Source organism: Ascidiella aspersa, chromosome 6 (assembly GCF_963924565.1).
Source record: "Ascidiella aspersa chromosome 6, kaAscAspe10.2, whole genome shotgun sequence".
Lineage (NCBI taxonomy): Eukaryota > Metazoa > Chordata > Ascidiacea > Phlebobranchia > Ascidiidae > Ascidiella > Ascidiella aspersa.
The window spans coordinates 14,893,521-14,920,297 of record NC_139452.1 but is presented as its reverse complement, the minus strand read 5'-3'; the positions used below and the strand labels follow the sequence as shown (position 1 = coordinate 14,920,297).

Genomic DNA, 26,777 nt, shown 5'->3' with positions numbered 1-26,777 from the left:
AACATAAATTTACCTTTACTTATAGGATTTATTAATTTTTAAATAATAATCAAATTTTATTTGAGATACATATTGATATTCATTTGAGTCATCCATTGCTGTCATGTTCATTGTTCAACAACAATTTTGAATAATTTGGAGAAAAACACAACGCCCAACGTGGGGCTCGAACACACGACCGTTGGATTAAGAGTCCAACGCTCTACCGACTGAGCTAGCCGGGCGCTACAGTCTGTACAAGTCGTAAATCATACTTTTAAAAGTATTGAACAATTATATTGCAGAATCTTCTTCTAAAGAAAATTATTAAAACAAATTCAACATGTTGAAACATAAATTTACCTTTACTTGTAGGATCTATTAATTTTAAAACAATAAACAATTTTATTTGAGATACATATTGATATTCATTTGAGTCATCCATTGCTGTCATGTTCATTGTTCAACAACAATTTTGAATAATTTGGAGAAAAACACAACGCCCAACGTGGGGCTCGAACCCACGACCGTTGGATTAAGAGTCCAACGCTCTACCGACTGAGCTAGCCGGGCGAAAGGTCTATAAAGGACATAAGTAACGGTCATACTTTTAAAAGTATTGAACAATTATATTGACGAATCTTCTTCTAAAGAAAATTATTAAAACAAATTCAACATGTCAAAACATAATTTAATCTTTACCTATAGGATTTATTAGTTTTAAAATTCAATGCTGCTTTTATTTGAAATACATATTGATATTCATGTGAATCATCTATTGCTGTCCTGTTCAACAACAATTTTAAATAACGTGGGGAAAAACACAACGCCCAACGTGGGGCTCGAACCCACGACCGTTGGATTAAGAGTCCAACGCTCTACCGACTGAGCTAGCCGGGCGCTACAATCTATACAAGTCGTAAGTAACGGTCATACTTTTAAAAGTATTGAACAATTATATTGCAGAATCTTCTTCTAAAGAAAATTATTAAAACAAATTCAACATGTTGAAACATAAATTTACCTTTACCTTTTGGATTTATTAATTTAAAGTTGTTTTCAAGTTTTATCTGAAATACATATTAATATTCATTTGAGTCATTCATTGCTGTCATGTTCATTTTTCAACAACAATTTTGAATAATTTGCAGAAAAACACAACGCCCAACGTGGGGCTCGAACCCACGACCGTTGGATTAAGAGTCCAACGCTCTACCGACTGAGCTAGCCGGGCGCAAGGTTTATAAAGGACATAAGTAACCGTCATACTTTTAAAACTATTGAACAATTATATTGAAGAATCTTCTTCTAAAGAAAATTATTAAAACAAATTCAACATGTTGAAATATAAAATTACCTTTAACTATAGGATTTATTAATTTTAAAATTCAATTCAGCTTTTATTTGAAATACATATTGATATTCATGTGAATCATCTCTTGCTGTCCTGTTCAACAACAATTTTAAATAATGTGGGGAAAAACACAACGCCCAACGTGGGGCTCGAACCCACGACCGTTGGATTAAGAGTCCAACGCTCTACCGACTGAGCTAGCCGGGCGCTACAATCTATACAAGTCGTAAGTAACGGTCATACTTTTAAAAGTATTGAACAATTATATTGCAGAATCTTCTTCTAAAGAAAATTATTAAAACAAATTCAACATGTTGAAACATAAATTTACCTTTACTTATAGGATTTATTAATTTTTAAATAATAATCAAATTTTATTTGAGATACATATTGATATTCATTTGAGTCATCCATTGCTGTCATGTTCATTGTTCAACAACAATTTTGAACAATTTGGAGAAAAACACAACGCCCAACGTGGGGCTCGAACCCATGACCGTTGGATTAAGAGTCCAACGCTCTAACGACTGACCTAGCCGGGCGCTACAGTCTATACAAGTCGTAAGTAACGGTCATACTTTTAAAAGTATTGAACAATTATATTGCAGAATCTTCTTCTAAAGAAAATAATTAAAACAAATTCAACATGTTGAAATATAAAATTACCTTTAACTATAGGATTTATTAATTTTAAATGTCAATTCATCTTTTATTTGAAATACATATTGATATTCATGTGAATCATCTATTGCTGTCATGTTCAACAACAATTTTAAATAACGTGGGGAAAAACACAACGCCCAATGTGGGGCTCGAACCCACGACCGTTGGTTTAAGAGTCCAACGCTCTACCAACTGAGCAAGCCGGGCGCTACAGTCTATACAAGTCGTAAGTAACCGTCATACATTTAAAAGTATTGAACAATTATATTGCAGAATCTTCTTCTAAAGAAAATTATTAAAACAATTTCAACATGTTGAAACATAAATTTACCTTTACTTATACGATTTATTAATTTTAAAATTCAATTCAGCTTTTATTTGAAATACATATTGATATTCATGTGAATCATCTATTGCTGTCCTGTTCAACAACAATTTTAAATAACGTGGGGAAAAACACAACGTCCAACGTGGGGCTGGAACCCACCAACGTTGGATTAAGAGTCCAACGCTCTACCGACTGAGCTAGCCGGGCGCTACAGTCTATACAAGTCGTAAGTAACGGTCATACTTTTAAAACTATTGAACAATTATATTGCAGAATCTTCTTCTAAAGAAAATTATTAAAACAAATTCAACATGTTGAAACATAATTTAACCTTTACCTATTGGATTTATTAATTTAAAGTTGTTTTCAAGTTTTATTTGAAATACATATTAATATTCAGGTGAGTCATCCATTGCTGTCATGTTCATTGTTCAACAACAATTTTAAATAACGTGGGGAAAAACACAACGTCCAACGTGGGGCTGGAACCCACCAACGTTGGATTAAGAGTCCAACGCTCTACCGACTGAGCTAGCCGGGCGCTACAGTCTATACAAGTCGTAAGTAACGGTCATACTTTTAAAACTATTGAACAATTATATTGCAGAATCTTCTTCTAAAGAAAATTATTAAAACAAATTCAACATGTTGAAACATAATTTAACCTTTACCTATTGGATTTATTAATTTAAAGTTGTTTTCAAGTTTTATTTGAAATACATATTAATATTCAGGTGAGTCATCCATTGCTGTCATGTTCATTGTTCAACAACAATTTTGAATAATTTGCAGAAAAACACAACGCCCAACGTGGGGCTCGAACCCACGACTGTTGAATTAAGAGTCCAACGCTCTGCCGACTGAGCTAGCCGGGCGCAAGGTCTATAAAGGACGTAAGTAACGGTCGTACTTTTAAAACTATTGAACAATTATATTGACGAATCTTCTTCTAAAGAAAATTATTAAAACAAATTCAACATGTTGAAATATAAAATTACCTTTAACTATAGGATTTATTAATTTTAAAATTCAATTCAGCTTTTATTTGAAATACATATTGATATTCATGTGAATCATCTATTGCTGTCCTGTTCAACAACAATTTTAAATAACGTGGGGAAAAACACAACGCCCAACGTGGAGCTCGAACCCACGACCGTTGGATTAAGAGTCCAACGCTCTACCGACTGAGCTAGCCGGGCGCTACAATCTATACAAGTCGTAAGTAACGGTCATACTTTTAAAAGTATTGAACAATTATATTGCAGAATCTTCTTCTAAAGAAAATTATTAAAACAAATTCAACATGTTGAAACATAAATTTACCTTTACTTATAGGATTTATTAATTTTTAAATAATAATCAAATTTTATTTGAGATACATATTGATATTCATTTGAGTCATCCATTGCTGTCATGTTCATTGTTCAACAACAATTTTGAATAATTTGGTGAAAAACACAACGCCCAACGTGGGGCTCGAACACACGACCTTTGGATTAAGAGTCCAACGCTCTACAGACTGAGCTAGCCGAGCGCTACAATCTATACAAGTCGTAAGTAACGGTCATACTTTTAAAAGTATTGAACAATTATATTGCAGAATCTTCTTCTAAAGAAAATTATTAAAACAAATTCAACATGTCAAAACATAATTTAATCTTTAACTATAGGATTTATTAGTTTTAAAATTCAATTCTGCTTTTATTTGAGATACATATTGATATTCATTTGAGTCATCCATTGCTGTCATGTTCATTGTTCAACAACAATTTTGAATAATTTGGAGAAAAACACAACGCCTAACGTGGGGCTCGAACCCACGACCGTTGGATTAAGAGTCCAACGCTCTACCGACTGAGCTAGCCGGGCGCTACAGTCTATACAAGTCGTAAATCATACTTTTAAAAGTATTGAACAATTATATTGCAGAATCTTCTTCTAAAGTAAATTATTAAAACAAATTCAACATGTCAAAACATAATTTAACCTTTACCTTTTGGATTTATTAATTTAAAGTTGTTTTCAAGTTTTATCAGAAATACATATTAATATTCATTTGAGTCATCCATTGCTGTCATGTTCATTGTTCAACAACAATTTTGAATAATTTGCAGAAAATAACAACGCCCAACGTGGGGCTCGAACCTACGACCGTTGGATTAAGAGTCCAACGCTCTGCCGACTGAGCTAGCCGGGCGCAAGGTCTATAAAGGACATAAGTAACGGTCATACTTTTAAAACTATTGAACAATTATATTGACGAATCTTCTTCTAAAAAAAATTATTAAAACAAATTCAACATGTTGAAATATAAAATTACCTTTAACTATAGGATTTATTAATTTTAAAATTCAATTCAGCTTTTATTTGAAATACATATTGATATTCATGTGAATCATCTATTGCTGTCCTGTTCAACAACAATTTTAAATAACGTGGGGAAAAACACAACGCCCAACGTGGGGCTCGAACCCACGAGCGTTGGATTAAGAGTCCAACGCTCTACCGACTGAGCTAGCCGGGCGCTACAATCTGTACAAGTCGTAAGTAACGGTCATACTTTTAAAAGTATTGAACAATTATATTGCAGAATCTTCTTCTAAAGAAAATTATTAAAACAAATTCAACATGTTGAAACATAAATTTACCTTTACTTATAGGATTTATTAATTTTTAAATAATAATCAAATTTTATTTGAGATACATATTGATATTCATTTGAGTCATCCATTGCTGTCATGTTCATTGTTCAACAACAATTTTGAATAATTTGGTGAAAAACACAACGCCCAACGTGGGGCTCGAACACACGACCGTTGGATTAAGAGTCCAACGCTCTACCGACTGAGCTAGCCGGGCGCTACAGTCTATACAAGTCGTAAATCATACTTTTGAAAGTATTGAACAATTATATTGCAGAATCTTCTTCTAAAGAAAATTATTAAAACAAATTCAACATGTTGAAACATAAATTTACCTTTACTTGTAGGATCTATTAATTTTAAAACAATAAACAATTTTATTTGAGATACATATTGATATTCATTTGAGTCATCCATTGCTGTCATGTTCATTGTTCAACAACAATTTTGAATAATTTGGAGAAAAACACAACGCCCAACGTGGGGCTCGAACTCACGACCGTTGGATTAAGAGTCCAACGCTCTACCGACTGAGCTAGCCGGGCGAAAGGTCTATAAAGGACATAAGTAACCGTCATACTTTTAAAACTATTGAACAATTATATTGACGAATCTTTTTCTAAAGAAAATTATTAAAACAAATTCAACATGTTGAAATATAAAATTACCTTTAACTATACGATTTATTAATTTTAAAATTCAATTCAGCTTTTATTTGAAATACATATTGATATTCATGTGAATCATCTATTGCTGTCCTGTTCAACAACAATTTTAAATAATGTGGGGAAAAACACAACGCCCAACGTGGGGCTCGAACCCACGACCGTTGGATTAAGAGTCCAACGCTCTACCGACTGAGCTAGCCGGGCGCTACAATCTATACAAGTCGTAAGTAACGGTCATACTTTTAAAAGTATTGAACAATTATATTGCAGAATCTTCTTCTAAAGAAAATTATTAAAACAAATTCAACATGTTGAAACATAAATTTACCTTTACTTATAGGATTTATTAATTTTTAAATAATAATCAAATTTTATTTGAGATACATATTGATATTCATTTGAGTCATCCATTGCTGTCATGTTCATTGTTCAACAACAATTTTGAACAATTTGGAGAAAAACACAACGCCCAACGTGGGGCTCGAACCCATGACCGTTGGATTAAGAGTCCAACGCTCTAACGACTGACCTAGCCGGGCGCTACAGTCTATACAAGTCGTAAGTAACGGTCATACTTTTAAAAGTATTGAACAATTATATTGCAGAATCTTCTTCTAAAGAAAATAATTAAAACAAATTCAACATGTTGAAATATAAAATTACCTTTAACTATAGGATTTATTAATTTTAAATGTCAATTCATCTTTTATTTGAAATACATATTGATATTCATGTGAATCATCTATTGCTGTCATGTTCAACAACAATTTTAAATAACGTGGGGAAAAACACAACGCCCAATGTGGGGCTCGAACCCACGACCGTTGGTTTAAGAGTCCAACGCTCTACCAACTGAGCAAGCCGGGCGCTACAGTCTATACAAGTCGTAAGTAACCGTCATACATTTAAAAGTATTGAACAATTATATTGCAGAATCTTCTTCTAAAGAAAATTATTAAAACAATTTCAACATGTTGAAACATAAATTTACCTTTACTTATACGATTTATTAATTTTAAAATTCAATTCAGCTTTTATTTGAAATACATATTGATATTCATGTGAATCATCTATTGCTGTCCTGTTCAACAACAATTTTAAATAACGTGGGGAAAAACACAACGTCCAACGTGGGGCTGGAACCCACCAACGTTGGATTAAGAGTCCAACGCTCTACCGACTGAGCTAGCCGGGCGCTACAGTCTATACAAGTCGTAAGTAACGGTCATACTTTTAAAACTATTGAACAATTATATTGCAGAATCTTCTTCTAAAGAAAATTATTAAAACAAATTCAACATGTTGAAACATAATTTAACCTTTACCTATTGGATTTATTAATTTAAAGTTGTTTTCAAGTTTTATTTGAAATACATATTAATATTCAGGTGAGTCATCCATTGCTGTCATGTTCATTGTTCAACAACAATTTTGAATAATTTGCAGAAAAACACAACGCCCAACGTGGGGCTCGAACCCACGACTGTTGAATTAAGAGTCCAACGCTCTGCCGACTGAGCTAGCCGGGCGCAAGGTCTATAAAGGACGTAAGTAACGGTCATACTTTTAAAACTATTGAACAATTATATTGACGAATCTTCTTCTAAAGAAAATTATTAAAACAAATTCAACATGTTGAAATATAAAATTACCTTTAACTATAGGATTTATTAATTTTAAAATTCAATTCAGCTTTTATTTGAAATACATATTGATATTCATGTGAATCATCTATTGCTGTCCTGTTCAACAACAATTTTAAATAACGTGGGGAAAAACACAACGCCCAACGTGGAGCTCGAACCCACGACCGTTGGATTAAGAGTCCAACGCTCTACCGACTGAGCTAGCCGGGCGCTACAATCTATACAAGTCGTAAGTAACGGTCATACTTTTAAAAGTATTGAACAATTATATTGCAGAATCTTCTTCTAAAGAAAATTATTAAAACAAATTCAACATGTTGAAACATAAATTTACCTTTACTTATAGGATTTATTAATTTTTAAATAATAATCAAATTTTATTTGAGATACATATTGATATTCATTTGAGTCATCCATTGCTGTCATGTTCATTGTTCAACAACAATTTTGAATAATTTGGTGAAAAACACAACGCCCAACGTGGGGCTCGAACACACGACCTTTGGATTAAGAGTCCAACGCTCTACAGACTGAGCTAGCCGAGCGCTACAATCTATACAAGTCGTAAGTAACGGTCATACTTTTAAAAGTATTGAACAATTATATTGCAGAATCTTCTTCTAAAGAAAATTATTAAAACAAATTCAACATGTCAAAACATAATTTAATCTTTAACTATAGGATTTATTAGTTTTAAAATTCAATTCTGCTTTTATTTGAGATACATATTGATATTCATTTGAGTCATCCATTGCTGTCATGTTCATTGTTCAACAACAATTTTGAATAATTTGGAGAAAAACACAACGCCTAACGTGGGGCTCGAACCCACGACCGTTGGATTAAGAGTCCAACGCTCTACAGACTGAGCTAGCCGAGCGCTACAATCTATACAAGTCGTAAGTAACGGTCATACTTTTAAAACTATTGAACAATTATATTGACGAATCTTTTTCTAAAGAAAATTATTAAAACAAATTCAACATGTTGAAATATAAAATTACCTTTAACTATACGATTTATTAATTTTAAAATTCAATTCAGCTTTTATTTGAAATACATATTGATATTCATGTGAATCATCTATTGCTGTCCTGTTCAACAACAATTTTAAATAACGTGGGGAAAAACACAACGCCCAACGTGGGGCTCGAACCCACGACCGTTGGATTAAGAGTCCAACGCTCTACCGACTGAGCTAGCCGAGCGCTACAATCTATAAAAGTCGTAAGTAACGGTCATACTTTTAAAAGTATTGAACAATTATATTGCAGAATCTTCTTCTAAAGAAAATTATTAAAACAAATTCAACATGTTGAAACATAAATTTACCTTTACCTTTTGGATTTATTAATTTAAATTTGTTTTCAAGTTTTATCTGAAATACATATTAATATTCATTTGAGTCATTCATTGCTGTCATGTTCATTGTTCAACAACAATTTTGAATAATTTGCAGAAAAACACAACGCCCAACGTGGGGCTCGAACCCACGACCGTTGGATTAAGAGTCCAACGCTCTACCGACTGAGCTAGCCGGGAGCAAGGTCTATAAAGGACATGAATAACCGTCATACTTTTAAAACTATAGAACAATTATATTGACGAATCTTCTTCTAAAGAAAATTATTAAAACAAATTCAACATGTTGAAATATAAAATTACCTTTAATTATAGGATTTATTAATTTTAAAATTCAATTCAGCTTTTATTTGAAATACATATTGATATTCATGTGAATCATCTCTTGCTGTCCTGTTCAACAACAATTTTAAATAATGTGGGGAAAAAAAGATCGCCCAACGTGGGGCTCGAACCCACGACCGTTGGATTAAGAGTCCAACGCTCTACCGACTGAGCTAGCCGGGCGCTACAATCTATACAACTCGTAAGTAACGGTCATACTTTTAAAAGTATTGAACAATTATATTGACGAATCTTCTTCTAAATAAAATTATTATAACAAATTCAACATGTTGAAATATAAAATTACCTTTAACTAAAGGATTTATTAATTTAAAGTTGTTTTCAAGTTTTATCTGAAATACATATTAATATTCATTTGAGTCATTCATTGCTGTCATGTTCATTGTTCAACAACAATTTTGAATAATTTGCATAAAAACACAACGCCCAACGTGGGGCTCGAACCCACGACCGTTGGATTAAGAGTCCAACGCTCTACCGACTGAGCAAGCCGGGCTCTAGGTCTATAAATGACATAAGTAACGGTCATACTTTTAAAAGTATTGAACAATTATATTGACGAATCTTCTTCTAAAGAAAATTATTAAAACAAATTCAACATGTCAAAACATAATTTATTCTTTACCTATAGGATTTATTAGTTTTAAAATTCAATGCTGCTTTTATTTGAAATACATATTGATATTCATGTGAATCATCAATTGCTGTCCTGTTCAACAACAATTTTAAATAACGTGGGGAAAAACAGATCGCCCAACGTGGGGCTCGAACCCACGACCGTTGGATTAAGAGTCCAACGCTCTACCGACTGAGCTAGCCGGGCGCTAGGTCTATAAAGGACAAAAGTAACGGTCATACTTTTAAAACTATTGAACAATTATATTGACGAATCTTCTTCTAAATAAAATTATTATAACAAATTCAACATGTTGAAATATAAAATTACCTTTAACTAAAGGATTTATTAATTTAAAGTTGTTTTCAAGTTTTATCTGAAATACATATTAATATTCATTTGAGTCATTCATTGCTGTCATGTTCATTGTTCAACATCAATTTTGAATAATTTGGAGAAAAACACAACGCCCAACGTGGGGCTCGAACCCACGACCGTAGGATTAAGAGTCCAACGCTCTACCGACTGAGCTAGCCTGGCGCTACAATCTATACAAGTCGTAAGTAACGGTCATACATTTAAAAGTATTGAACAATTATATTGACGAATCTTCTTCTAAAGAAAATTATTAAAACAAATTCAACATGTTGAAACATAAATTTACCTTTACTTATAGGATTGATTAATTTTTGAAATAATAATCAAATTTTATTTGAGATACATATTGATATTCATTTGAGTCATCCATTGCTGTCATGTTCATTGTTCAACAACAATTTTGAATAATTTGGAGAAAAACACAACGCTCAACGTGGGGCTCGAACCCACGACCGTTGGATTAAGAGTCCAACGCTCTACCGACTGAGCTAGCCGGGCGATAGATCTAAAAAGGACATAAGTAACGGTCATACTTTTAAAACTATTGAACAATTATATTCACGAATCTTCTTCTAAAGAAAATTATTAAAACAAATTCAACATGTTGAAACATAAATTTACCTTTACTTATAGGATTGATTAATTTTTGAAATAATAATCAAATTTTATTTGAGATACATATTGATATTCATTTGAGTCATCCATTGCTGTCATGTTCATTGTTCAACAACAATTTTGAATAATTTGGAGAAAAACACAACGCTCAACGTGGGGCTCGAACCCACGACCGTTGGATTAAGAGTCCAACGCTCTACCGACTGAGCTAGCCGGGCGAAAGGTCTATAAAGGACATAAGTAACCGTCATACTTTTAAAACTATTGAACAATTATATTGACGAATCTTCTTCTGAAGAAAATTATTAAAACAAATTCAACATGTTGAAATATAAAATTACCTTTAACTATAGGATTTATTAATTTTAAAATTCAATTCAGCTTTTATTTGAAATACATATTGATATTCATGTGAATCATCTATTGCTGACCTGTTCAACAACAATTTTAAATAACGTGGGGAAAAACACAACGCCCAAGGTGGGGCTCGAACCCACGACCGTTGGATTAAGAGTCCAACGCTCTACCGACTGAGCTAGCCGGGCGCTACAATCTATACAAGTCGTAAGTAACGGTCATACTTTTAAAAGTATTGAACAATTATATTGCAGAATCTTCTTCTAAAGAAAATTATTAAAACAAATTCAACATGTTGAAACATAAATTTACCTTTACCTTTTGGATTTATTAATTTAAAGTTGTTTTCAAGTTTTATCTGAAATACATATTAATATTCATTTGAGTCATTCATTGCTGTCATGTTCATTTTTCAACAACCATTTTGAATAATTTGCAGAAAAACACAACGCCCAACGTGGGGCTCGAACCCACGACCGTTGGATTAAGAGTCCAACGCTCTACCGACTGAGTTAGCCGGGCTCAAGGTCTATAAAGGACATAAGTAACCGTCATACTTTTAAAACTATTGAACAATTATATTGACGAATCTTCTTCTAAAGAAAATTATTAAAACAAATTCAACATGTTGAAATATAAAATTACCTTTAACTATAGGATTTATTAATTTTAAAATTCAATTCAGCTTTTATTTAAAATACATATTGATATTCATGTGAATCATCTCTTGCTGTCCTGTTCAACAACAATTTTAAATAATGTGGGGAAAAAAACAACGCCCAACGTGGGGCTCGAACCCACGACCGTTGGATTAAGAGTCCAACGCTCTACCGACTGAGCTAGCCGGGCGCTACAATCTATACAAGTCGTAAGTAACGGTCATACATTTAAAAGTATTGAACCATTATATTGCAGAATCTTCTTCTAAAGAAAATTATTAAAACAAATTCAACATGTTGAAACATAAATTTACCTTTACTTATATGATTTATTAATTTTTAAATAATAATCAAATTTTATTTGAGATACATATTGATATTCATTTGTGTCATCCATTGCTGTCATGTTCATTGTTCAACAACAATTTTGAACAATTTGGAGAAAAACACAACGCCCAACGTGGGGCTCGAACCCATGACCGTTGGATTAAGAGTCCAACGCTCTAACGACTGACCTAGCCGGGCGCTACAGTCTATACAAGTCGTAAGTAACCGTCATACATTTAAAAGTATTGAACAATTATATTGCAGAATCTTCTTCTAAAGAAAAATATTAAAACAATTTTAACATGTTGAAACATAAATTAATCTTTACCTATAGGATTTATTAGTTTTAAAATTCAATTCTGCTTTTATTTGAAATACATATTGATATTCATGTGAATCATCTATTGCTGACATGTTCAACAACAATTTTAAATAACGTGGGGAAAAACACAACGCCCAATGTGGGGCTCGAACCCACGACCGTTGGTTTAAGAGTCCAACGCTCTACCGACTGAGCAAGCCGGGCGCTACAGTCTATACAAGTCGTAAGTAACCTTCATACATTTAAAAGTATTGAACAATTATATTGCAGAATCTTCTTCTAAAGAAAATTATTAAAACAATTTTAACATGTTGAAACATAAATTTACCTTTACTTATACGATTTATTAATTTTAAAATTCAATTCAGCTTTTATTTGAAATACATATTGATATTCATGTGAATCATCTATTGCTGTCCTGTTCAACAACAATTTTAAATAACGTGGGGAAAAACACAACGCCCAAAGTGGGGCTCGAACCCACGACCGTTGGATTAAGAGTCCAACGCTCTACCGACTGAGCTAGCCGGGCGCTACAATCTATACAAGTCGTAAGTAACGGTCATACTTTTAAAAGTATTGAACAATTATATTGCAGAATCTTCTTCTAAAGAAAATTATTAAAACAAATTCAACATGTTGAAACATAAATTTACCTTTACCTTTTGGATTTATTAATTTAAAGTTGTTTTCAAGTTTTATCTGAAATACATATTAATATTCATTTGAGTCATTCATTGCTGTCATGTTCATTTTTCAACAACCATTTTGAATAATTTGCAGAAAAACACAACGCCCAACGTGGGGCTCGAACCCACGACCGTTGGATTAAGAGTCCAACGCTCTACCGACTGAGTTAGCCGGGCTCAAGGTCTATAAAGGACATAAGTAACCGTCATACTTTTAAAACTATTGAACAATTATATTGACGAATCTTCTTCTAAAGAAAATTATTAAAACAAATTCAACATGTTGAAATATAAAATTACCTTTAACTATAGGATTTATTAATTTTAAAATTCAATTCAGCTTTTATTTAAAATACATATTGATATTCATGTGAATCATCTCTTGCTGTCCTGTTCAACAACAATTTTAAATAATGTGGGGAAAAAAACAACGCCCAACGTGGGGCTCGAACCCACGACCGTTGGATTAAGAGTCCAACGCTCTACCGACTGAGCTAGCCGGGCGCTACAATCTATACAAGTCGTAAGTAACGGTCATACATTTAAAAGTATTGAACCATTATATTGCAGAATCTTCTTCTAAAGAAAATTATTAAAACAAATTCAACATGTTGAAACATAAATTTACCTTTACTTATATGATTTATTAATTTTTAAATAATAATCAAATTTTATTTGAGATACATATTGATATTCATTTGTGTCATCCATTGCTGTCATGTTCATTGTTCAACAACAATTTTGAACAATTTGGAGAAAAACACAACGCCCAACGTGGGGCTCGAACCCATGACCGTTGCATTAAGAGTCCAACGCTCTAACGACTGACCTAGCCGGGCGCTACAGTCTATACAAGTCGTAAGTAACCGTCATACATTTAAAAGTATTGAACAATTATATTGCAGAATCTTCTTCTAAAGAAAAATATTAAAACAATTTTAACATGTTGAAACATAAATTAATCTTTACCTATAGGATTTATTAGTTTTAAAATTCAATTCTGCTTTTATTTGAAATACATATTGATATTCATGTGAATCATCTATTGCTGACATGTTCAACAACAATTTTAAATAACGTGGGGAAAAACACAACGCCCAATGTGGGGCTCGAACCCACGACCGTTGGTTTAAGAGTCCAACGCTCTACCGACTGAGCAAGCCGGGCGCTACAGTCTATACAAGTCGTAAGTAACCGTCATACATTTAAAAGTATTGAACAATTATATTGCAGAATCTTCTTCTAAAGAAAATTATTAAAACAATTTTAACATGTTGAAACATAAATTTACCTTTACTTATACGATTTATTAATTTTAAAATTCAATTCAGCTTTTATTTGAAATACATATTGATATTCATGTGAATCATCTATTGCTGTCCTGTTCAACAACAATTTTAAATAACGTGGGGAAAAACACAACGCCCAAAGTGGGGCTCGAACCCACGACCGTTGGATTAAGAGTCCAACGCTCTACCGACTGAGCTAGCCGGGCGCTACAATCTATACAAGTCGTAAGTAACGGTCATACTTTTAAAAGTATTGAACAATTATATTGCAGAATCTTCTTCTAAAGAAAATTATTAAAACAAATTCAACATGTTGAAACATAAATTTACCTTTACCTTTTGGATTTATTAATTTAAAGTTGTTTTCAAGTTTTATCTGAAATACATATTAATATTCATTTGAGTCATTCATTGCTGTCATGTTCATTTTTCAACGACCATTTTGAATAATTTGCAGAAAAACACAACGCCCAACGTGGGGCTCGAACCCACGACCGTTGGATTAAGAGTCCAACGCTCTACCGACTGAGTTAGCCGGGCTCAAGGTCTATAAAGGACATAAGTAACCGTCATACTTTTAAAACTATTGAACAATTATATTGACGAATCTTCTTCTAAAGAAAATTATTAAAACAAATTCAACATGTTGAAATATAAAATTACCTTTAACTATAGGATTTATTAAATTTAAAATTCAATTCAGCTTTTATTTAAAATACATATTGATATTCATGTGAATCATCTCTTGCTGTCCTGTTCAACAACAATTTTAAATAATGTGGGGAAAAAAACAACGCCCAACGTGGGGCTCGAACCCACGACCGTTGGATTAAGAGTCCAACGCTCTACCGACTGAGCTAGCCGGGCGCTACAATCTATACAAGTCGTAAGTAACGGTCATACATTTAAAAGTATTGAACCATTATATTGCAGAATCTTCTTCTAAAGAAAATTATTAAAACAAATTCAACATGTTGAAACATAAATTTACCTTTACTTATATGATTTATTAATTTTTAAATAATAATCAAATTTTATTTGAGATACATATTGATATTCATTTGTGTCATCCATTGCTGTCATGTTCATTGTTCAACAACAATTTTGAACAATTTGGAGAAAAACACAACGCCCAACGTGGGGCTCGAACACATGACCGTTGCATTAAGAGTCCAACGCTCTACCGACTGAGCAAGCCGGGCGCTACAGTCTATACAAGTCGTAAGTAACCGTCATACATTTAAAAGTATTGAACAATTATATTGCAGAATCTTCTTCTAAAGAAAATTATTAAAACAATTTTAACATGTTGAAACATAAATTTACCTTTACTTATACGATTTATTAATTTTAAAATTCAATTCAGCTTTTATTTGAAATACATATTGATATTCATGTGAATCATCTATTGCTGTCCTGTTCAACAACAATTTTAAATAACGTGGGGAAAAACACAAAGCCCAAAGTGGGGCTCGAACCCACGACCGTTGGATTAAGAGTCCAACGCTCTACCGACTGAGCTAGCCGGGCGCTACAATCTATACAAGTCGTAAGTAACGGTCATACTTTTAAAAGTATTGAACAATTATATTGCAGAATCTTCTTCTAAAGAAAATTATTAAAACAAATTCAACATGTTGAAATATAAATTTACCTTTACCTTTTGGATTTATTAATTTAAAGTTGTTTTCAAGTTTTATCTGAAATACATATTAATATTCATTTGAGTCATTCATTGCTGTCATGTTCATTTTTCAACAACCATTTTGAATAATTTGCAGAAAAACACAACGCCCAACGTGGGGCTCGAACCCACGACCGTTGGATTAAGAGTCCAACGCTCTACCGACTGAGTTAGCCGGGCTCAAGGTCTATAAAGGACATAAGTAACCGTCATACTTTTAAAACTATTGAACAATTATATTGACGAATCTTCTTCTAAAGAAAATTATTAAAACAAATTCAACATGTTGAAATATAAAATTACCTTTAACTATAGGATTTATTAATTTTAAAATTCAATTCAGCTTTTATTTAAAATACATATTGATATTCATGTGAATCATCTCTTGCTGTCCTGTTCAACAACAATTTTAAATAATGTGTGGAAAAAAACAACGCCCAACGTGGGGCTCGAACCCACGACCGTTGGATTAAGAGTCCAACGCTCTACCGACTGAGCTAGCCGGGCGCTACAATCTATACAAGTCGTAAGTAACGGTCATACATTTAAAAGTATTGAACCATTATATTGCAGAATCTTCTTCTAAAGAAAATTATTAAAACAAATTCAACATGTTGAAACATAAATTTACCTTTACTTATATGATTTATTAATTTTTAAATAATAATCAAATTTTATTTGAGATACATATTGATATTCATTTGTGTCATCCATTGCTGTCATGTTCATTGTTCAACAACAATTTTGAACAATTTGGAGAAAAACACAACGCCCAACGTGGGGCTCGAACCCATGACCGTTGGATTAAGAGTCCAACGCTCTAACGACTGACCTAGCCGGGCGCTACAGTCTATACAAGTCGTAAGTAACCGTCATACATTTAAAAGTATTGAACAATTATATTGCAGAATCTTCTTCTAAAGAAAAATATTAAAACAATTTTAACATGTTGAAACATAAATTAATCTTTACCTATAGGATTTATTAGTTTTAAAATTCAATTCTGCTTTTATTTGAAATACATATTGATATTCATGTGAATCATCTATTGCTGACATGTTCAACAACAATTTTAAATAACGTGGGGAAAAACACAAAGCCCAATGTGGGGCTCGAACCCACGACCGTTGGTTTAAGAGTCCAACGCTCTACCGACTGAGCAAGCCGGGCGCTACAGTCTATACAAGTCGTAAGTAACCGTCATACATTTAAAAGTATTGAACAATTATATTGCAGAATCTTCTTCTAAAGAAAATTATTAAAACAATTTTAACATGTTGAAACATAAATTTACCTTTACTTATACGATTTATTAATTTTAAAATTCAATTCAGCTTTTATTTGAAATACATATTGATATTCATGTGAATCATCTATTGCTGTCCTGTTCAACAACAATTTTAAATAACGTGGGGAAAAACACAACGCCCAACGTGGGGCTCGAACCCACGACCGTTGGATTAAGAGTCCAACGCTCTACCGACTGAGCTAGCCGGGCGCTACAATCTATACAAGTCGTAAGTAACGGTCATACTTTTAAAAGTATTGAACAATTATATTGCAGAATCTTCTTCTAAAGAAAATTATTAAAACAAATTCAACATGTTGAAACATAAATTTACCTTTACTTATAGGATTTATTAATTTTTAAATAATAATCAAATTTTATTTGAGATACATATTGATATTCATTTGAGTCATCCATTGCTGTCATGTTCATTGTTCAACAACAATTTTGAACAATTTGGAGAAAAACACAACGCCCAACGTGGGGCTCGAACCCATGACCGTTGGATTAAGAGTCCAACGCTCTAACGACTGACCTAGCCGGGCGCTACAGTCTATACAAGTCGTAAGTAACGGTCATACTTTTAAAAGTATTGAACAATTATATTGCAGAATCTTCTTCTAAAGAAAATAATTAAAACAAATTCAACATGTTGAAATATAAAATTACCTTTAACTATAGGATTTATTAATTTTAAAAGTCAATTCATCTTTTATTTGAAATACATATTGATATTCATGTGAATCATCTATTGCTGACATGTTCAACAACAATTTTAAATAACGTGGGGAAAAACACAACGCCCAATGTAGGGCTCGAACCCACGACCGTTGGTTTAAGAGTCCAACGCTCTACCGACTGAGCAAGCCGGGCGCTACAGTCTATACAAGTCGTAAGTAACCGTCATACATTTAAAAGTATTGAACAATTATTTTGCAGAATCTTCTTCTAAAGAAAATTATTAAAACAATTTCAACATTTTGAAACATAAATTTACCTTTACTTATACGATTTATTAATTTTAAAATTCAATTCAGCTTTTATTTGAAATACATATTGATATTCATGTGAATCATCTATTGCTGTCCTGTTCAACAACAATTTTAAATAACGTGGGGAAAAACACAACGCCCAACGTGGGGCTCGAATCCACGACCGTTGGATTAAGAGTCCAACGCTCTACCGACTGAGCTAGCCGGGCGCTACAGTCTATACAAGTTGTAAGTAACGGTCATACTTTTAAAACTATTGAACAATTATATTGCAGAATCTTCTTCTAAATAAAATTATTAAAACAAATTCAACATGTTGAAACATAATTTAACCTTTACCTATTGGATTTATTAATTTAAAGTTGTTTTCAAGTTTTATTTGAAATACATATTAATATTCAGGTGAGTCATCCATTGCTGTCATGTTCATTGTTCAACAACAATTTTGAATAATTTGCAGAAAAACACAACGCCCAACGTGGGGCTCGAACCCACGACTGTTGAATTAAGAGTCCAACGCTCTACCGACTGAGCTAGCCGGGCGCTACAATCTATCAAGGACAAAAGTAACGGTCATACTTTTAAAACTATTGAACAATTATATTGACGAATCTTCTTCTAAAGAAAATTATTAAAACAAATTAAACATGTCAAAACATAATTTAACCTTTACGTTTTGGATTTATTAATTTAAAGTTGTTTTCAAGTTTTATCTGAAATACATATTAATATTCATTTGAGTCATCCATTGCTGTCATGTTCATTGTTCAACAACAATTTTGAATAATTTGCAGAAAAACACAACGCCCAACGTGGGGTTCGAACCCACGACCGTTGGATTAAGAGTCCAACGCTCTACCGACTGAGCTAGCCGGGCGCTACAATCTATACAAGTCGTAAGTAACGGTCATACATTTAAAAGTATTGAACAATTATATTGCAGAATCTTCTTCTAAAGAAAATTATTAAAACAAATTCAACATGTCAAAACATAATTTAACCTTTACCTATTGGATTTATTAATTTAAAGTTGTTTTCAAGTTTTATTTGAAATACATATTAATATTCAGGTGAGTCATCCATTGCTGTCATGTTCATTGTTCAACAACAATTTTGAATAATTTGCAGAAAAACACAACGCCCAACGTGGGGCTCGAACCCACGACTGTTGAATTAAGATTCCAACGCTCTACCGACTGAGCTAGCCGGGCGCTACAATCTATGAAGGACAAAAGTAACGGTCATACTTTTAAAACTATTGAACAATTATATTGACGAATCTTCTTCTAAATAAAATTATTATAACAAATTCAACATGTTGAAATATAAAATTACCTTTAACTAAAGGATTTATTAATTTAAAGTTGTTTTCAAGTTTTATCTGAAATACATATTAATATTCATTTGAGTCATTCATTGCTGTCATGTTCATTGTTCAACATCAATTTTGAATAATTTGGAGAAAAACACAACGCCCAACGTGGGGCTCGAACCCACGACCGTAGGATTAAGAGTCCAACGCTCTACCGACTGAGCTAGCCTGGCGCTACAATCTATACAAGTCGTAAGTAACGGTCATACATTTAAAAGTATTGAACAATTATATTGACGAATCTTCTTCTAAAGAAAATTATTAAAACAAATTCAACATGTTGAAACATAAATTTACCTTTACTTATAGGATTGATTAATTTTTGAAATAATAATCAAATTTTATTTGAGATACATATTGATATTCATTTGAGTCATCCATTGCTGTCATGTTCATTGTTCAACAACAATTTTGAATAATTTGGAGAAAAACACAACGCTCAACGTGGGGCTCGAACCCACGACCGTTGGATTAAGAGTCCAACGCTCTACCGACTGAGCTAGCCGGGCGATAGATCTAAAAAGGACATAAGTAACGGTCATACTTTTAAAACTATTGAACAATTATATTCACGAATCTTCTTCTAAAGAAAATTATTAAAACAAATTCAACATGTTGAAACATAAATTTACCTTTACTTATAGGATTGATTAATTTTTGAAATAATAATCAAATTTTATTTGAGATACATATTGATATTCATTTGAGTCATCCATTGCTGTCATGTTCATTGTTCAACAACAATTTTGAATAATTTGGAGAAAAACACAACGCTCAACGTGGGGCTCGAACCCACGACCGTTGGATTAAGAGTCCAACGCTCTACCGACTGAGCTAGCCGGGCGAAAGGTCTATAAAGGACATAAGTAACCGTCATACTTTTAAAACTATTGAACAATTATATTGACGAATCTTCTTCTGAAGAAAATTATTAAAACAAATTCAACATGTTGAAATATAAAATTACCTTTAACTATAGGATTTATTAATTTAAAATTCAATTCAGCTTTTATTTGAAATACATATTGATATTCATGTGAATCATCTATTGCTGACCTGTTCAACAACAATTTTAAATAACGTGGGGAAAAACACAACGCCCAAGGTGGGGCTCGAACCCACGACCGTTGGATTAAGAGTCCAACGCTCTACCGACTGAGCTAGCCGGGCGCTACAATCTATACAAGTCGTAAGTAACGGTCATACTTTTAAAAGTATTGAACAATTATATTGCAGAATCTTCTTCTAAAGAAAATTATTAAAACAAATTCAACATGTTGAAACATAAATTTACCTTTACCTTTTGGATTTATTAATTTAAAGTTGTTTTCAAGTTTTATCTGAAATACATATTAATATTCATTTGAGTCATTCATTGCTGTCATGTTCATTTTTCAACAACCATTTTGAATAATTTGCAGAAAAACACAACGCCCAACGTGGGGCTCGAACCCACGACCGTTGGATTAAGAGTCCAACGCTCTACCGACTGAGTTAGCCGGGCTCAAGGTCTATAAAGGACATAAGTAACCGTCATACTTTTAAAACTATTGAACAATTATATTGACGAATCTTCTTCTAAAGAAAATTATTAAAACAAATTCAACATGTTGAAATATAAAATTACCTTTAACTATAGGATTTATTAATTTTAAAATTCAATTCAGCTTTTATTTAAAATACATATTGATATTCATGTGAATCATCTCTTGCTGTCCTGTTCAACAACAATTTTAAATAATGTGGGGAAAAAAACAACGCCCAACGTGGGGCTCGAACCCACGACCGTTGGATTAAGAGTCCAACGCTCTACCGACTGAGCTAGCCGGGCGCTACAATCTATACAAGTCGTAAGTAACGGTCATACATTTAAAAGTATTGAACCATTATATTGCAGAATCTTCTTCTAAAGAAAATTATTAAAACAAATTCAACATGTTGAAACATAAATTTACCTTTACTTATATGATTTATTCATTTTTAAATAATAATCAAATTTTATTTGAGATACATATTGATATTCATTTGTGTCATCCATTGCTGTCATGTTCATTGTTCAACAACAATTTTGAACAATTTGGAGAAAAACACAACGCCCAACGTGGGGCTCGAACCCATGACCGTTGCATTAAGAGTCCAACGCTCTAACGACTGACCTAGCCGGGCGCTACAGTCTATACAAGTCGTAAGTAACCGTCATACATTTAAAAGTATTGAACAATTATATTGCAGAATCTTCTTCTAAAGAAAAATATTAAAACAATTTTAACATGTTGAAACATAAATTAATCTTTACCTATAGGATTTATTAGTTTTAAAATTCAATTCTGCTTTTATTTGAAATACATATTGATATTCATGTGAATCATCTATTGCTGACATGTTCAACAACAATTTTAAATAACGTGGGGAAAAACACAACGCCCAATGTGGGGCTCGAACCCACGACCGTTGGTTTAAGAGTCCAACGCTCTACCGACTGAGCAAGCCGGGCGCTACAGTCTATACAAGTCGTAAGTAACCGTCATACATTTAAAAGTATTGAACAATTATATTGCAGAATCTTCTTCTAAAGAAAATTATTAAAACAATTTTAACATGTTGAAACATAAATTTACCTTTACTTATACGATTTATTAATTTTAAAATTCAATTCAGCTTTTATTTGAAATACATATTGATATTCATGTGAATCATCTATTGCTGTCCTGTTCAACAACAATTTTAAATAACGTGGGGAAAAACACAACGCCCAAAGTGGGGCTCGAACCCACGACCGTTGGATTAAGAGTCCAACGCTCTACCGACTGAGCTAGCCGGGCGCTACAATCTATACAAGTCGTAAGTAACGGTGATACTTTTAAAAGTATTGAACAATTATATTGCAGAATCTTCTTCTAAAGAAAATTATTAAAACAAATTCAACATGTTGAAATATAAATTTACCTTTACCTTTTGGATTTATTAATTTAAAGTTGTTTTCAAGTTTTATCTGAAATACATATTAATATTCATTTGAGTCATTCATTGCTGTCATGTTCATTTTTCAACAACCATTTTGAATAATTTGCAGAAAAACACAACGCCCAACGTGGGGCTCGAACCCACGACCGTTGGATTAAGAGTCCAACGCTCTACCGACTGAGTTAGCCGGGCTCAAGGTCTATAAAGGACATAAGTAACCGTCATACTTTTAAAACTATTGAACAATTATATTGACGAATCTTCTTCTAAAGAAAATTATTAAAACAAATTCAACATGTTGAAATATAAAATTACCTTTAACTATAGGATTTATTAATTTTAAAATTCAATTCAGCTTTTATTTAAAATACATATTGATATTCATGTGAATCATCTCTTGCTGTCCTGTTCAACAACAATTTTAAATAATGTGGGGAAAAAAACAACGCCCAACGTGGGGCTCGAACCCACGACCGTTGGATTAAGAGTCCAACGCTCTACCGACTGAGCTAGCCGGGCGCTACAATCTATACAAGTCGTAAGTAACGGTCATACATTTAAAAGTATTGAACCATTATATTGCAGAATCTTCTTCTAAAGAAAATTATTAAAACAAATTCAACATGTTGAAACATAAATTTACCTTTACTTATATGATTTATTAATTTTTAAATAATAATCAAATTTTATTTGAGATACATATTGATATTCATTTGTGTCATCCATTGCTGTCATGTTCATTGTTCAACAACAATTTTGAACAATTTGGAGAAAAACACAACGCCCAACGTGGGGCTCGAACCCATGACCGTTGGATTAAGAGTCCAACGCTCTAACGACTGACCTAGCCGGGCGCTACAGTCTATACAAGTCGTAAGTAACCGTCATACATTTAAAAGTATTGAACAATTATATTGCAGAATCTTCTTCTAAAGAAAAATATTAAAACAATTTTAACATGTTGAAACATAAATTAATCTTTACCTATAGGATTTATTAGTTTTAAAATTCAATTCTGCTTTTATTTGAAATACATATTGATATTCATGTGAATCATCTATTGCTGACATGTTCAACAACAATTTTAAATAACGTGGGGAAAAACACAACGCCCAATGTGGGGCTCGAACCCACGACCGTTGGTTTAAGAGTCCAACGCTCTACCGACTGAGCAAGCCGGGCGCTACAGTCTATACAAGTCGTAAGTAACCGTCATACATTTAAAAGTATTGAACAATTATATTGCAGAATCTTCTTCTAAAGAAAATTATTAAAACAATTTTAACATGTTGAAACATAAATTTACCTTTACTTGTACGATTTATTAATTTTAAAATTCAATTCAGCTTTTATTTGAAATACATATTGATATTCATGTGAATCATCTATTGCTGTCCTGTTCAACAACAATTTTAAATAACGTGGGGAAAAACACAACGCCCAACGTGGGGCTCGAACCCACGACCGTTGGATTAAGAGTCCAACGCTCTACCGACTGACCTAGCCGGGCGCTACAGTCTATACAAGTCGTAAGTAACCGTCATACTTTTAAAACTATTGAACAATTATATTGCAGAATCTTCTTCTAAAGAAAATTATTAAAACAAATTCAACATGTTGAAACATAATTTAACCTTTACCTATTGGATTTATTAATTTAAAGTTGTTTTCAAGTTTTATTTGAAATACATATTAATATTCAGGTGAGTCATCCATTGCTGTCATGTTCATTGTTCAACAACAATTTTGAATAATTTGCAGAAAAACACAACGCCCAACGTGGGGCTGGAACCCACGACTGTTGAATTAAGAGTCCAACGCTCTACCGACTGAGCTAGCCGGGCGCTGCAATCTATCAAGGACAAAAGTAACGGTCATACTTTTAAAACTATTGAACAATTATATTGACGAATCTTCTTCTAAAGAAAATTATTAAAACAAATTCAACATGTCAAAACATAATTTAATCTTTACCTATAGGATTTATTAATTTTAAAATTCAATTCTGCTTTTATTTGTAATACATATTGATATTCATGTGAATCATCTATTGCTGTCCTGTTCCAAAACAATTTTAAATAACGTGGGGAAAAACAGATCGCCCAACGTGGGGCTCGAACCCACGACTGTTGGATTAAGAGACCAACGCTCTACCGACTGAGCTAGCCGGGCGCTACAATCTATACAAGTCGTAAGTAACGGTCATACTTTTAAAAGTATTGAACAATTATATTGCAGAATCTTCTTCTAAAGAAAATTATTAAAACAAATTCAACAAGTTGAAACATAAATTTACCTTTACATATAGGATTTATTAATTTTTAAATAATAATCAAATTTTATTTGAGATACATATTGATATTCATTTGAGTCATCCATTGCTGTAATGTTCATTGTTCAACAACAATTTTGAATAATTTGGAGAAAACACAACGCCCAACGTGGGGCTCGAACCCACGACCGTTGGATTAAGAGTCCAACGCTCTACCGACTGAGCAAGCCGGGCGCTACAGTCTATAGAAGTCGTAAGTAACGGTCATACATTTAAAAGTATTGAACAATTATATTGACGAATCTTCTTCTAAAGAAAATTATTAAAACAAATTTAACATGTTGAAACATAAATTTACCTTTACTTATAGGATTGATTAATTTTTGAAATAATAATCAAATTTTATTTGAGATACATATTGATATTCATTTGAGTCATCCATTGCTGTCATGTTCATTGTTCAACAACAATTTTGAATAATTTGGAGAAAAACACAACGCCCAACGTGGGGCTCGAACCCACGACCGTTGGATTAAGAGTCCAAGGCTCTACCGACTGAGCTAGCCGGGCGAAAGGTCTATAAAGGACATAAGTAACCGTCATACTTTTAAAACTATTGAACAATTATATTGACGAATCTTCTTCTAAAGAAAATTATTAAAACAAATTCAACATGTTGAAATATAAAATTACCTTTAACTATAGGATTTATTAATTTTAAAATTCAATTCAGCTTTTATTTGAAATACATATTGATATTCATGTGAATCATCTATTGCTGTCCTGTTCAACAACAATTTTAAATAACGTGGGGAAAAACACAACGCCCAACGTGGGGCTCGAACCCACGACCGTTGGATTAAGAGTCCAACGCTCTACCGACTGAGCTAGCCGGGCGCTACAATCTATACAAGTCGTAAGTAACGGTCATACTTTTAAAAGTATTGAACAATTATATTGCAGAATCTTCTTCTAAAGAAAATTATTAAAACAAATTCAACATGTTGAAACATAAATTTACCTTTACTTATAGGATTTATTAATTTTAAAATTCAATTCAGCTTTTATTTGAAATACATATTGATATTCATGTGAATCATCTCTTGCTGTCCTGTTCAACAACAATTTTAATAATGTGGGGAAAAACACAACGCCCAACGTGGGGCTCGAACCCACGACCGTTGGATTAAGAGTCCAACGCTCTACCGACTGAGCTAGCCGGGCGCTACAATCTATACAAGTCGTAAGTAACCGTCATACATTTAAAAGTATTGAACAATTATATTGCAGAATCTTCTTCTAAAGAAAATTATTAAAACAAATTCAACATGTTGAAACATAAATTTACGTTTACCTTTTGGATTTATTAATTTAAAGTTGTTTTCAAGTTTTATCTGAAATACATATTAATATTCATTTGAGTCATTCATTGCTGTCATGTTCATTTTTCAACAACAATTTTGAATAATTTGCAGAAAAACACAACGCCCAACGTGGGGCTCGAACCCACGACCGTTGGATTAAGATTCCAACGCTCTACCGACTGAGCTAGCCGGGCGCAAGGTCTATAAAGGACCTAAGTAACCGTCATACTTTTAAAACTATTGAACAATTATATTGACGAATCTTCTTCTAAAGAAAATTATTAAAACAAATTCAACATGTTGAAATATAAAATTACCTTTAACTATAGGATTTATTAATTTTAAAATTCAATTCAGCTTTTATTTGAAATACATATTGATATTCATGTGAATCATCTCTTGCTGTCCTGTTCAACAACAATTTTAATAATGTGGGGAAAAACACAACGCCCAACGTGGGGCTCGAACCCACGACCGTTGGATTAAGAGTCCAACGCTCTACCGACTGAGCTAGCCGGGCGCTACAATCTATACAAGTCGTAAGTAACGGTCATACTTTTAAAAGTATTGAACAATTATATTGCAGAATCTTCTTCTAA

The 26,777-nt window shown here is 32.7% G+C and overlaps 26 non-coding genes across 26 annotated transcripts; all 26 read right to left on the bottom strand.

Annotated features, from left to right (window-relative positions):
• Positions 1 to 479: 479 nt before the first annotated feature.
• On the bottom strand, positions 480 to 552 carry Trnak-cuu (transfer RNA lysine (anticodon CUU)). Its single transcript has one exon. It is a non-coding gene; the product is annotated as a tRNA-Lys (tRNA).
• A 254-nt stretch (positions 553 to 806) lies between these two features.
• Positions 807 to 879, bottom strand: Trnak-cuu (transfer RNA lysine (anticodon CUU)). The gene has a single exon. It is a non-coding gene; the product is annotated as a tRNA-Lys (tRNA).
• Positions 880 to 1,140: 261 nt separating this feature from the next.
• On the bottom strand, positions 1,141 to 1,213 carry Trnak-cuu (transfer RNA lysine (anticodon CUU)). Its single transcript has one exon. It is a non-coding gene; the product is annotated as a tRNA-Lys (tRNA).
• A 254-nt stretch (positions 1,214 to 1,467) lies between these two features.
• Positions 1,468 to 1,540, bottom strand: Trnak-cuu (transfer RNA lysine (anticodon CUU)). Its single transcript has one exon. It is a non-coding gene; the product is annotated as a tRNA-Lys (tRNA).
• A 2,583-nt stretch (positions 1,541 to 4,123) lies between these two features.
• Trnak-cuu (transfer RNA lysine (anticodon CUU)) lies at positions 4,124 to 4,196 on the bottom strand. Its single transcript has one exon. It is a non-coding gene; the product is annotated as a tRNA-Lys (tRNA).
• Positions 4,197 to 5,768: 1,572 nt separating this feature from the next.
• Positions 5,769 to 5,841, bottom strand: Trnak-cuu (transfer RNA lysine (anticodon CUU)). Its single transcript has one exon. It is a non-coding gene; the product is annotated as a tRNA-Lys (tRNA).
• Positions 5,842 to 8,418: 2,577 nt separating this feature from the next.
• Positions 8,419 to 8,491, bottom strand: Trnak-cuu (transfer RNA lysine (anticodon CUU)). The gene has a single exon. It is a non-coding gene; the product is annotated as a tRNA-Lys (tRNA).
• Positions 8,492 to 9,079: 588 nt separating this feature from the next.
• Positions 9,080 to 9,152, bottom strand: Trnak-cuu (transfer RNA lysine (anticodon CUU)). Its single transcript has one exon. It is a non-coding gene; the product is annotated as a tRNA-Lys (tRNA).
• Positions 9,153 to 9,413: 261 nt separating this feature from the next.
• On the bottom strand, positions 9,414 to 9,486 carry Trnak-cuu (transfer RNA lysine (anticodon CUU)). The gene has a single exon. It is a non-coding gene; the product is annotated as a tRNA-Lys (tRNA).
• Positions 9,487 to 9,740: 254 nt separating this feature from the next.
• Trnak-cuu (transfer RNA lysine (anticodon CUU)) lies at positions 9,741 to 9,813 on the bottom strand. The gene has a single exon. It is a non-coding gene; the product is annotated as a tRNA-Lys (tRNA).
• A 1,919-nt stretch (positions 9,814 to 11,732) lies between these two features.
• Trnak-cuu (transfer RNA lysine (anticodon CUU)) lies at positions 11,733 to 11,805 on the bottom strand. The gene has a single exon. It is a non-coding gene; the product is annotated as a tRNA-Lys (tRNA).
• A 918-nt stretch (positions 11,806 to 12,723) lies between these two features.
• Trnak-cuu (transfer RNA lysine (anticodon CUU)) lies at positions 12,724 to 12,796 on the bottom strand. Its single transcript has one exon. It is a non-coding gene; the product is annotated as a tRNA-Lys (tRNA).
• Positions 12,797 to 13,384: 588 nt separating this feature from the next.
• On the bottom strand, positions 13,385 to 13,457 carry Trnak-cuu (transfer RNA lysine (anticodon CUU)). Its single transcript has one exon. It is a non-coding gene; the product is annotated as a tRNA-Lys (tRNA).
• Positions 13,458 to 14,375: 918 nt separating this feature from the next.
• On the bottom strand, positions 14,376 to 14,448 carry Trnak-cuu (transfer RNA lysine (anticodon CUU)). The gene has a single exon. It is a non-coding gene; the product is annotated as a tRNA-Lys (tRNA).
• A 588-nt stretch (positions 14,449 to 15,036) lies between these two features.
• Trnak-cuu (transfer RNA lysine (anticodon CUU)) lies at positions 15,037 to 15,109 on the bottom strand. The gene has a single exon. It is a non-coding gene; the product is annotated as a tRNA-Lys (tRNA).
• Positions 15,110 to 16,360: 1,251 nt separating this feature from the next.
• Positions 16,361 to 16,433, bottom strand: Trnak-cuu (transfer RNA lysine (anticodon CUU)). The gene has a single exon. It is a non-coding gene; the product is annotated as a tRNA-Lys (tRNA).
• Positions 16,434 to 17,351: 918 nt separating this feature from the next.
• Positions 17,352 to 17,424, bottom strand: Trnak-cuu (transfer RNA lysine (anticodon CUU)). Its single transcript has one exon. It is a non-coding gene; the product is annotated as a tRNA-Lys (tRNA).
• Positions 17,425 to 19,010: 1,586 nt separating this feature from the next.
• On the bottom strand, positions 19,011 to 19,083 carry Trnak-cuu (transfer RNA lysine (anticodon CUU)). The gene has a single exon. It is a non-coding gene; the product is annotated as a tRNA-Lys (tRNA).
• A 2,253-nt stretch (positions 19,084 to 21,336) lies between these two features.
• Trnak-cuu (transfer RNA lysine (anticodon CUU)) lies at positions 21,337 to 21,409 on the bottom strand. The gene has a single exon. It is a non-coding gene; the product is annotated as a tRNA-Lys (tRNA).
• A 918-nt stretch (positions 21,410 to 22,327) lies between these two features.
• On the bottom strand, positions 22,328 to 22,400 carry Trnak-cuu (transfer RNA lysine (anticodon CUU)). The gene has a single exon. It is a non-coding gene; the product is annotated as a tRNA-Lys (tRNA).
• Positions 22,401 to 22,988: 588 nt separating this feature from the next.
• On the bottom strand, positions 22,989 to 23,061 carry Trnak-cuu (transfer RNA lysine (anticodon CUU)). Its single transcript has one exon. It is a non-coding gene; the product is annotated as a tRNA-Lys (tRNA).
• Positions 23,062 to 24,975: 1,914 nt separating this feature from the next.
• Positions 24,976 to 25,048, bottom strand: Trnak-cuu (transfer RNA lysine (anticodon CUU)). The gene has a single exon. It is a non-coding gene; the product is annotated as a tRNA-Lys (tRNA).
• A 263-nt stretch (positions 25,049 to 25,311) lies between these two features.
• On the bottom strand, positions 25,312 to 25,384 carry Trnak-cuu (transfer RNA lysine (anticodon CUU)). Its single transcript has one exon. It is a non-coding gene; the product is annotated as a tRNA-Lys (tRNA).
• Positions 25,385 to 25,638: 254 nt separating this feature from the next.
• Trnak-cuu (transfer RNA lysine (anticodon CUU)) lies at positions 25,639 to 25,711 on the bottom strand. Its single transcript has one exon. It is a non-coding gene; the product is annotated as a tRNA-Lys (tRNA).
• Positions 25,712 to 25,965: 254 nt separating this feature from the next.
• On the bottom strand, positions 25,966 to 26,038 carry Trnak-cuu (transfer RNA lysine (anticodon CUU)). The gene has a single exon. It is a non-coding gene; the product is annotated as a tRNA-Lys (tRNA).
• A 587-nt stretch (positions 26,039 to 26,625) lies between these two features.
• Positions 26,626 to 26,698, bottom strand: Trnak-cuu (transfer RNA lysine (anticodon CUU)). The gene has a single exon. It is a non-coding gene; the product is annotated as a tRNA-Lys (tRNA).
• Between the last annotated feature and the right edge of the window lie 79 nt (positions 26,699 to 26,777).